General features: G+C 43.2%; 1 non-coding gene across 1 annotated transcript; it reads right to left on the bottom strand.

Moving 5' to 3' along the window:
* Nucleotides 1–8,744: 8,744 nt before the first annotated feature.
* Nucleotides 8,745–8,851, bottom strand: LOC149007570 (small nucleolar RNA R71). Its single transcript, XR_016175367.1, has one exon. It is a non-coding gene; the product is annotated as a small nucleolar RNA R71 (small nucleolar RNA).
* Nucleotides 8,852–11,860: the final 3,009 nt, after the last annotated feature.

Below are 11,860 nucleotides of genomic sequence, written 5' to 3'. Positions count from 1 at the left end.
AAAGATGATCGAAGGAAAGTCAATAGAGCACTAGATGATGCGGTGCGGGGGCCGTCATCATATGTGGATGATTCGGATGATGATAGGGATGTTGATCCTGTTGTTGTGGACGAGAGATCGGGGAGGAGAGGGATATGCGGCGGGCCATGGCGAGAGCGGACGATTGCACCATCGGGGAGCGGGATATGGCCGAGCTAGAGCTACGGGAGCTGGTCCATCTAGGCCTACGGGGGCTAGACCTTCCGATTCCGGGGGAGGGGTGGTGTATTTGGCATGTTTGGCGGATCACGAGTCGGCGGGCCCCTCATACATCAGGTTCAGACCGTTCGGTGCCACTACCACGGCAACCATCCGATTATCCACGCCGTCCGGACCCGACCATGGAGCAAGATCCTGATACATTCGGGAGAAAAGGGGCCAAGCAGCCCAAGATATCGGTGCATGGAAAGGTATGGCAAAGAAGGTAAAGAAGGCAATGTCAAAGTGGATTTATTACAATCACATCCCAGCAAACACAGCACAGGGTCCATACTATACGAATATGATTGATACTATTGCAGCGGCGGGCCACTGGATATAGTGGTCCCAACCCTACGAGTTGATGACCACCCTCCTTCAAGAGGAGAAGCAAGAGCTGCGGGAGTATATTGATAGTATGAAACCCTTTTGGGATACTTATGGATGCACCATCATGTCCGATGGATGGACCGGCCCGACGAGAAAGTCCATCATCAACTTCATGGTATCTTGTGATTGGAGAACTGTCTTCTTGAAATCGAGTGGATGCTCTTGGTCATACGAAAGACCACGAGATATATCATGGGTCTCCTGCGGGATGTGATCGACCAGGTTGGTAGGAAGAATGTGGTGCAAATTGTCACTGACAATGGCTCCAACTATAAGAAGGCCGGTGAAGTGTTGATGGCTTCACCTGATTATAACCTTATGTGGACACCTTGTGCTGCACATTCAATTGACCTAATGCTGAAGGACATTGGAAAAATCAGCATTGTCCACAACACCGTTGAGAGTGCAAGACAGGTAACCAACTTCATCTACAATCATAACGTTGCTTTGGCAATGATGCGGAGATCATGTGGAGGTGAGTTGGTGCGACCTGGTCCGACAAGATTTGCGACAAATTTCGTCGCCTTGAGCAGCATGCAAGATAAGAAGTCGGGCCTCAGATCCATGTTTGCATCGCAGGAGTGGTTTGATTGGGCTGGATCCAAGTAAGATAACTATCTACTATTTCATCTTATAAATTATTATATTTATATTATGAGTTTATGATTATCTTGTATGATATTTATTGTCTATTGACTTAATGAGTTTGTGATAATTCAGCACGACCAATGGGCGCGCCGCACAGTACACAATATCATCTGATGATTTCTGGAGATGTGTTACTGTAGTGTTGCAGACCATAGATCCTATAGTAAAGGTCTTGCGTATGGTGGACTCTTCCTTGAGGGGACCCACTATGCCCCACTTGCATGCATCCCTTGAGCGTATGAAGGATGCTATAAAGGCACAAAACCCTAGAGGACATCGGGCTTTCTTAGATATTGTCGATGCACGATGGACAGCTCATCTGATGCATCCTCTTCATAGGGCCGGTAAGTAAATATTCTGGGTTGTTGATTTGTAGTTGTAGACTTGTAGTCTTGTAGACTTGTGGGCTTGTAGAATTGTAGGTATTGGTACTTTGGTAGTTGGTACTAATTTTAAGCTTTTTTAATTATGCAGCATATTTTCTAAACCCTAAGTATCAATATAGTCAACATTTAGGGTTGGACACAAACCTATTGGATGCCCTGATACAGGTGATAACGAAGTTGGAGCCAGATGAGATGGTCCAATCATTTTGCCACAATGAGGTGAGACATTGGGAATTTCAAACGATTAGTGAGTTGTATTAATTGTTTAAATAATTTAGATAACCAATCAATACTAATGATTGTATTATTGCAGATCAAATTGTTTAGAGATGCATTTGGGTCTTTTAGTGGAGCTGGTGCTGTACGGGGCAGAGAAACCATGGATCCAGGTTAGATACTTATATAGTTAGATCCTTAGGGCTTAGATGCATAAATGTTTTGAGTCTTTTGACTTTTGAGTTTCTAACTTAATGTTTTTGTGATAATGCGGCTGAATGGTGGTATCTCTATGGCAATAGTTCATCAAACTTACGAAGATTGGCGATCGGGATCCTGTCTCGGACTTGCTCTGCCTCTGGATGTGAGAGGAATTGGAGTACATTCAGCATGATCCACTCCCGGAGGAGGAACCGGTTGGGAAGCCGGCGTCTAAATGACCTCGTATTTATTCACTATAATATGAGGTTGAAGCTGCAATATGCCGGGGAGCAGGGCTCGGGAATGAAAGGCAATACATCAATCTCGATGATATATTTGATGTTGCCGAAGATGACCAAGATCCCCTCACTCGGTGGATGTTGGACGGGGGTGAGCCGGTATTGGACCAACCTTGGAGGGAGGCCCGACCCAGAACTAGCTCAAGCTGCGGGGGTTAATGTGGGTGAGTATATGGCCACTTGAAGAGGGTCGGGCACATGCGAGGCGGCTGCCCACTGCTGATGAGGATTGGATGATGGCACCGGGCACGGAGGAGCCGCGGGACAACACTCCCGATGACACACTCTCGCCTAGTCGGTGGTGGAGATGATGATGGTGGTGGTGGTGGTAGTGGTGGTGGTGGTGGTGGTGGTGGTGGTGGTGGTGGTGGTGGTGGTGGTGGTGGTGGTGGTGGGGGGTGGTGGAGGAATTGGAGAGCGTATACATGTTCCACTACCGGAGACACAAGAGCCCCCACCCGGATACACCGGGGAGAGTCATTTTGATCATGCCACTCGGGATTATGATCATGGTGGTGAGTATCGGCGTGGTCGTCAATATCCTGATACGAGGCCGAGCCACCATCAGAGGGGAGCTGGCCATGACTATGTTAATCCTTGGGATGCGGCGATTGCGTCAATGGGGTCCATGAGCTTGGATGAGTCCGTAGGCTCCACACCGGGTTATTGGCCTACGGGTAATTATGGTGTCCCTCTCCCTCCTTCAGATGGACAGTATGATATGGGAATTAGTAACCCCTCTAATTCTTCGTATCATGGGAGCTATGGTGTCCCCTCCAGTTCTTCGTATCATGGGAGCTATGATGTCCCTCTCTCTCTTTCACAATCAGAGTCATTCGTACCAACAAGGGCATCTGATGGCATGCAGTACGTTCCTTGGCCCTATTCTCACTTCCCTCAAATTGGAGTTCTCACGGCGGCGGAAGATGACCGCTATAGAACTGCAGTGAATGATTACTTAGACAATTTTCAATATCGTATGAGATGGGATGAGTATGTGAATTTGTTGGGGGGGCATCAATGGAGACAGTCTGAGTCAGAGGAATTCGATCCACCTAGGCACGGTGCTTGTGCTCGAGGCCGAGAGTTTCAGATTTTATATGGTTGGATGACTTTATGTATTACGGTATTTGTACAATGAATTGTAGACTTTATATGATTTGGTTTTATGAGTTTTTAGGTTTTTAGTTTCGGGGCTTTCGTCCGCGTATAGTAAGACATGGGTCGATTAAGAACATTAGTTTAGGTAATGTTTTAGATCAAAATAACACTACCAATGTGTTTATTAGCCTCAAATTAGGCTACACATCAAATTTCAGGTCAAAATGACCAAAAAAACCCATCGAAACAGGGGTTCGATTTTTCATCGAACCCCTACCAAAAGTCGCCCGACTTTTGGCGAACTTTCGCCGTTCGAACCGCCCCCTTTTTTTTTTTTTTTTTTTTTTTTTTTGGGTGCCCCCTTTTTCTGTTTAAAATGTTGGTCGAGAATGAATTTGAGCAGCAAAATTAAGAGATTCCATAGTGATTGGGCTAGGAGTACCCAACAATCTCTCACTTTCTTGACCAAGCTGGTATTGCACATCGTGTTTCACGCTATCCTTCAGATGAGAAGGAGGGAGGTGCAGAATGCCGACTTCGTCGTATTGTAAAGATTAGGCTAGCCTTACATGCACATGCCACTGTTCCTTAGAATTTTTTGCAATAAGCATAAACTAAAGCAATTATTTTAATCAGTCAGTTTCCCACCCCTATACTACAAAATATCTCTCCAATGTTTTGAATGCATGGTGTGCATCCAACTTACGATCACTTACCAGTATCTTGATGTGCATTATAAATTGGCATGCTTCAACCATCCCCTACTGCATCATCATTTCCCAAAACCTCACCATCCTCTCCACCTATTTCCCCTTCATCTAGTACATTGACTTCGCCCTCTCCTTCCCAAGCCACTCCCATTCTCGCAAAGGACCGTGTTTCGTATTAAGAGAAAGGTTGATGGCAGTCTTCATACATATAGAGCACGCCTTGCTGTCAAGGGTTACAATCAAGGAGGAGGCCTCGCTTATAATGAAACATTTAGTCCCGTTGTTAAACCCACTACCACTCGAACGGTCTTATTCCTTACATTTTCAAAATCTTAGGCTGTTGGCCAACTTGATGTCCAAATTGCATTTCTCCACGGAGTTCTTAATGAAGTGGTATTTATGTCCCAACCTCCAAGGTTCATCAATCCTCTTCGTCCTAACCATGTATGTTGACTCGGACGCTCACATAATGGCCTAAAGCAAGCCCCACATGCTTGGTTTGATCATCTTAGCTCCTTTCTATTTGAAAATGGTTTTATAGGTTTGAAGACTGATACCTCTCTTTTCATATGCATCAAGGTTGATGTGATGATCTATATGTTAATTCATGTTGATGAGATCACTATCACCAGCAATAGTGATGCAACACTAACCCATTTCATCAGCACCATGGCATCTACCTTTGCTAACAAGGACTTGGGGCCTCTATATTATTCCTTGGGAATTAGTGTGCTCCCTACCTCTCATGGCCTTGTTCTTACACAATGCCAATACATTCTAGATTTACCGGCCAAGATAAATATGGCTCTTTGCAAACCGGTGTATACTCCAATGGCTACATCAGCCCAATTATCCAAGTTTTTTGGTACCCCAATGAGTGATCTTAATTTGTATCCTAGTACACACGCCTTGCAATATGCCACATTTACTTGTCCAGATATCAAATCCATAGCTAATCAAATGTGTCAATTCATGCGTTGCCCAACTCTTAATCATTGGGCAGCCGTAAATTGAATTATTCATTATCTCACAGCCACTGTTGACATTGGCCTCATCTTCACAAAACAACCTGGCGTGAAGTTATCTGCCTATTCTGTTGTTGACTAGGCTGGTTGCTCTGATTATCAAAAATCTACAAGAGGATTTGCAATTTTTCATGGAACCAATTTGATATCATGGATTTTTCGCAGGCAAGCATCTGTGGCTAGACAAGGCATGAAGGTCGAGTATTGTGCATTCACTGATACTACTGCTGAACTCACTTGGCTAATATCTCAACTAAAAGAACTACATTGTTTCTCCCCTCCGCTCCAATACTATGGTGTGACAATGTAGGGGCCACGTATCTCACTTCCAACCCAGTGTTTTATGCTAAAACTAAGCATGTTGAAATCAATTTTCACCTTGTGAGTGATTAAGTTGCCAAGGGTAATTTGGGTGCCCGCTTCATCTAAACTAAAGATGAAGTGGTTGACATTTTCACTAACCCATTATCTTGTGCTTGCTCCAATATTTCGGTATCCAACCTCAAGCTGATTTCATCCCTGTTGAGTTTAAATGGGCATATAAGAGAATATGTTCAAGATCCCTTAGATTAGCCAGATATAAGATGGAATTATCAAGATTCCATAGATCAATAATCACTTTACCATTTATGCTACCACAAGTCAACATATAATATAAGAAAATTAAGCAAATTGCCCAAAAGCTCCCTCCGTTGGAAATCCCCTCTACAGGTACCCGGCGTTTGCAAACAGATGCCTGTGACAAATTATGGGCAGCAATCCTCTTTGAAGAACTCCATGGAAAAAGACAGGTTTGTGGTTATAAAGGTGGTACCTTCACTATAGCTGAACAGTCATACCATAACAACTTTAGAGTGATCCTTGCTGGTCGAACAGGCATTAAAAAGTTTCAGATCCACCTCATTGGTCATACGCTCCAGATTGAAATGGATATGACAACATTCCCCCCACATACTCCAATTCAAGTCAAGGATGCTTCCAGATTCTCAATTGTTAAAACGGGCGCAATGGTTCTATAAATGGTCATTTACAGTAAAAGATGTCAAAGGCAAACATAAGGTGCCAGCAGATTTCTTATCTAGACCCTTGAAGCCACCCCAGGTATCCAATCTGTCCTCCCTCTCTATTTCCCATTTACTCCTGGGGTTTCGTCCTCAAGACCACCTCCAAATTCCCCCAATGGCGAGTCTCCTTCTAATGACGACATTGGACCACCTCATCTCTCCAACCTACCTCCACCAATTTATAGTGATATTCCCTGTTGCACTATCATCACCGATGCAGAACCACTTATCAAGATAATTTGGCAGTTCTCGTCTCTAAATATGGCATAAGAGATGATTGGTTGAAGCGCCATCCAGCTTTCCTTACCACACCCAATTCAACATCTTCCATACTTGGTCATTCCCCAAGGAATATTACGTGTTCTTCCAAAATCTCTTTGTTGTGCACAAAGTAACCCTTTTTGTCCCTTGTGATTCCATTACGCGTTACCTTCAACACTGCCTCCAAGATACTCATCCCACTCTTCCTATTCCACCAGCTTGTCAAGGTCCTTTGCTTTGTGGAACCTGACTTACCCCGAGGAGCTTGATAAGCATGCATTTACCATTATTTATTTGATTTACATTCCCCATACTTATTTAATTGAAGAGAGGTAATTGAGTATTTTTGTGTATTTTTCAGGAATAAGGTGATTTTAGATATTAGAGATAATATGGAGTAAAGTTGGAAAATATATTAGATATTGGTGGATTTTAAATCATGGCATTCAATCTTGCTGCCCAAGAAATCATGAAAAGTGAGATCTTAGTCAAATTGGAAACAGGTGGAGGTCTAAGGAACAAAATTGGTAATAAATCTGAAAATCGGGTAAATAGACATACCTTCAGTATTTTGGGCATATCTCTCTCGTATGAGCTTGGCATGTGGTGATTCAAGATACTATGGAACGATATTGAAAATATCTACAACTTTATAGTTTTGAGTTTTTCCAAAATCCGAACGAATAAACATCAAATCTACGGGTAAAAGAGGGGATTCATTGTGTGCGGGAGACATAAAAGAGAAGCCAGCCACAGAGAAGAAAAGAAGACAGCGAACGCGGCTCTCATCTCTCTCATTGCTGAAGAAGAAGACCACATCTCTCTCTCTGTGTCTCTCTCCCTATGTTTCATCTTTATTTTTCTTATGAACTTTGTGATAATGAGTAGCTAGTTCCTTTTCTTTGGGATGTAGATGAACCATGCTTATTTTACTAATTTGATTGTTCTATCTCTTCTAGTTGATTGTGTTTGAGTTTGACCAAAGATGTTCTATAGCTCAGTGAACTAAGCGTGCCAAGCTTCCGCGTAGGACGATAGTCTTGCGAAGATAGGGTATATCTAGGAAGACCATCCCTAATTTATTTTGAAGAGTAGAATTATATCGGTTAGGGAAAAGCATTGGGGATTCAAAATCCCAAAGATCTTCACATATTCATAGTTTAAGTTTTTGCATTCATTAATAGATTTAGTTTAAATTAGGTTGTGTTAAATTCAATCTTAGTAACTTAGCCTTTTAGTTCCCCATAGTTTGACCCCATACTTTTTGCTTGGTAGATTAGTATAGGATTTTATTTTTGATTGGTTAGCGACATGATCAAATTTTGGCGCCGTTGCCGGGGAACCAAAGCATGCTTGCTAGGATTGATTTTTGTCAATTAGGCATAAATTTTAGAGTTTTTAATTTCTAATTTTTGTCTTTCATTATTTAACTAATATTTTTTCTTTTGTTATATAGGTTACTGGCGAGGTAGCAATTCAATAATTAAATTAGGTTGTTATCTTTTCTTCTTAGATATAATTGTATTTAGGACTTTTCAATTGTAATATTTGCATTAGATTGGGTTGTTTAGGTTAATTTTTAAAAATCCCATCCCTCAGATCCCACATGTGTAACTTTTGTTCCAAAGATCACGTGGATTGCGCTTTAGGTACGTCCTAAACTCTCCCTTTTGCTATAGTTATTTTCTTTTAATTTTACTGATTTAGCTTTTTCTTCTTCTTTTTCTTCTGTATGTATGCATGGTCGTCGGTCCCTATACCCTGAATTGACTTCATTTGACTTAGAGTTAGAAGAGACTTTGGCCAACCTTAGAAGGCAAAGAACCATGGCAAACTATGAGCCTCCAATGAGGCCCTTGAGTGAGCATTTCATTCCTACGATATATACTTCGGTTTCTTGTATTAAGTTGCCTGACATAGAGGCAGCTCAATATGAGATCAAATCTAGTGTGATTCAAATGCTACCATCTTTTTATGAACTTGCCAATGAAGAGCCTTATAAACACTTAGATAAGTTTTTAGAGGTGTCATCCATGGTTAAAATTCAAAACCTTTCAGTTGATGCTTTAAGGTTACTTTTTTCCCATTCTCCCTTAAAGATAAACCTAAGCATTGTCTTCATTTTTTGGACAATGTTAAAATTTCTACTTGCGCAGAAATGCAACAGGAGTTCCTTAAAAAGTTCTTCCCCATTGGCCGTACCAATAGCATTAGGAGAGTGATAACGAGTTTCTCCCAACAAGAAGGAGAACAATTTCATGAGGCCTCGGAAAGACTAAAAGAATTACTTAGAAAGTGCCCCCACCATGCTATTCCTAAATGGCAATTGGTTCAATGCTTTTATGATGGCCTTAGAGACCGACATAGGCAAATGGGTGATTCTTCTAGTGGTTGGACTTTCATGCACAAGAATGAGAATGAGGCATGGGAACTTTTTGAGACCCTTAGTGAAAACTCCCAACACCATGCTTCAGCAGCTATGACTGAGATTCCATCCATTGGGCAACCAAAGATGAGTGGTCTGTATGAGATCAATCCTACCATTGAGATGAGCACTAAGGTTGACTTGCTATCAAAGAAATTGGACCATCTCTTATCATTAGGACAACAAACCCCATCTCCACTTCCTACAAATTCCTCTCCACCTAATCAGATTGAAGCATGTGCTTTATGTTCTAGTCTATCCCATCATGTCACTGATTGCTATTTGGCTACACAATACCCTGAGTTTGTTAAGGAGCATACACATTTGGCCCAAGGAGTCTCTAAATTGGGCAATGATCCATATTCCAATACCTACAACCCAGGATGGCGAAACCACCCCAATTTTTCATGGCGAAACTCAATGCCAAATCCCTCTAATGAAATACCTTATAGGCCATTTCCATTTAATATGCACCAAAATGCCTATAGGAATGAGCAACCATCATCTCCACAACCCTCACATAATTCATCATTTGAGGATAAGGTACTGATGCGTCCAAAATCTGCTCAGCCCTTGGATCTCCACGTGATGTCCTACAAAACGAAAGCGTCAGATGTGGCCCGACCACTGGGGTCGGGAGTCCACCTCCGAAGGCTAAGTCAGTTGATGAACTTAATCACAAACGGCTCTGCTAGAAGCACAGAGCTAATGAATGAAGAAACGGGAAATGTGATCTAGATAGCAGGACGCTGATAGTTTGGATCTATCAGTATGTATCTGAACCTGAGTCTCAGATCGTATTCTTTTTGATCGATTGATCCGTCCCTCACCTTGTATGGTAGTGAGGTTTATATAGAGTGTACCTTCGAATCTCCTTCGTTGGATGCACTCGAGCCTTCTTCGGGTAGTCGTTGGATCTTATCAATGAGATCCGTTGAGTGATAGACTTCTACTAGTTTGGGCTAGTAGAGGACTCCTGAGATAACCGTTTAGGTTATAAGATAGTTATCCCTTTGATGATGATTATCCGCAGCCGTCAGTTTGAGTCTGCTGTCATCAGGGTGATTACCCTAATCCATAAGTAAGATTATGGCATGCTTGCAGCCGAATAATCTTTCTTCTTCAGCAAGCCATCTTCTGGATCCGGTTCGCTCGGGAGCGATTCGGTTTTCTCCCTCTCGACCGGGGTCGAGGGTCGGACCAGGTATGAACCCGGTCTGATCATAAACTCTCCATATCATGAGCCCCCCAGACCAAGCGTTCGGTCGATCCCGAGGGCTTGGTTTTTAACTGGGTTTGTCGTAAGGTGATTATCTCTGCGTGCTTCATTAAATGTCATATCACATTTAATGCGGTGGTCACTTTTCCTCGAGCGTTGTGAGTGTAAGGCCACATATCTCCGTTGTAGTTGATCTGTCGTGGCTCACGTCATCCAAGCGACGGTTTCCGAACGCCTATTTCGGATTCGTGAGTTCAAACTTTCAAAACGTCTTTCAATCTTGATCGCTGATTTTGAATCAATCTCGATCGTTCAGATTCCTGAACACTCGTGCGGGAGTTTTAAAAGCGGTTTGTTGTCTTCGTAGGTTTCATTCTTCCTGTCTGGAATTTGAACCTTTGTTGTCTGCTTCGCGCCTTCTTGCTCTCAATCTTCCGTTTCACTGAATCAATAAGTTTACTGGTCTTTTCTTTGTAGTTTACTGAAACGAGTAATGGCGGACGATAGGGCTTCTTTAGTACCCCATGTTGGTGATAGCAATGATGCTTTTGCTTCTCCTGCTCCCGAACAGTCGGATAGTGATAACAAAACCTTAACCGTCCTCTGGCAAGAGTTCGCTGAAGTTTCTCAAAAAGGTTTTGAAAGAAAAACCGAAACTTCTCCTGTCCTTCTTGAGTCTGGATCTTCCAAGATCGTCGATTCTTCTAGGCAGCCTCAAACCTTCGGGTCCAATGGTGGACCTGGCTCTGTTCCTTCCATTTACAATGGAGAAACCCTTCTTTCAGCTGTCCAAGATTTTGACCTTCCTTCCTCCTATCAGGTTAGGGCTCCCCACCCTGATGAGAGGGTTGATTCATCCCTTTCGGGTGAATTTTCTCTGTACATAGATGCATTGGAAGCGGGGTTCGCTTTCCCTTTTAACCTTTATTCTCCGGTTTTGAATCACCGGAACATTTGTCCCGGAATGCTCCTCCCCAATAGCTGGCGTCTCATCGTCGGCTTCTTGGGTTTGTGTTTTGAGCTTGGCATCATGCCATCTCTTTCTCTTTTTGTACATTTTCATGTTCTTTCTATCTCCCATCCTCCCGGATGGGTCTTTCTTTCCAAACACAATAAGGCTGAACTTGATTGGAGGGGCAACATCCTTGTCAAAGGAACTTGCCCTTCTAACCACAAAAGATGGCGCGAACGATACTTTTTCTGTCGAGCGCCTCCATCAGATCTTAACTTCCCGACCACCTGGAGGAGGTTTACTTCTTCGTCCGAAAGTAACCGGGGCCTTCCCTTATCCAGGAGAAGACGAGGCGGCCATCGGGAAGATCAAATCCATTCCGTGGTATCAAGAGATACATGGATATGAAGTGGAGTATAACTCCATCCTTCGATCTTGGGGCTTGGCTCATTGTGAGCTTCTAACCATCATCCTTTGATTTGACTGAAATGATATGTCTTGAATTCGATTCTTGTCCTTCTTCTTTGCAGTGCCTCCCCGAACGAACCCCGAAAGCTGCATGGGTGAAGGCCGCTAGGGCCGTTGTGACAGCCGAGCAACGATCGCCTAGGGTCTTGACTGCAGATCAAGAGGTTTCTCTTCCCTCTCCCGACCCCTCTTACGGGGGTATCGGGAATATCAGGCCCGTAGCTGATGCTTCGGGTAAAGGGAAGAAACCAATGGTGG

Source organism: Hakea prostrata, chromosome 8, assembly GCF_041222555.1.
Source record: "Hakea prostrata isolate BN-2017 chromosome 8, UWA_Hpros_2, whole genome shotgun sequence".
Taxonomy (NCBI): Eukaryota; Viridiplantae; Streptophyta; class Magnoliopsida; order Proteales; family Proteaceae; genus Hakea; species Hakea prostrata.
This window is presented reverse-complemented; position numbering and strand designations above follow the sequence as displayed.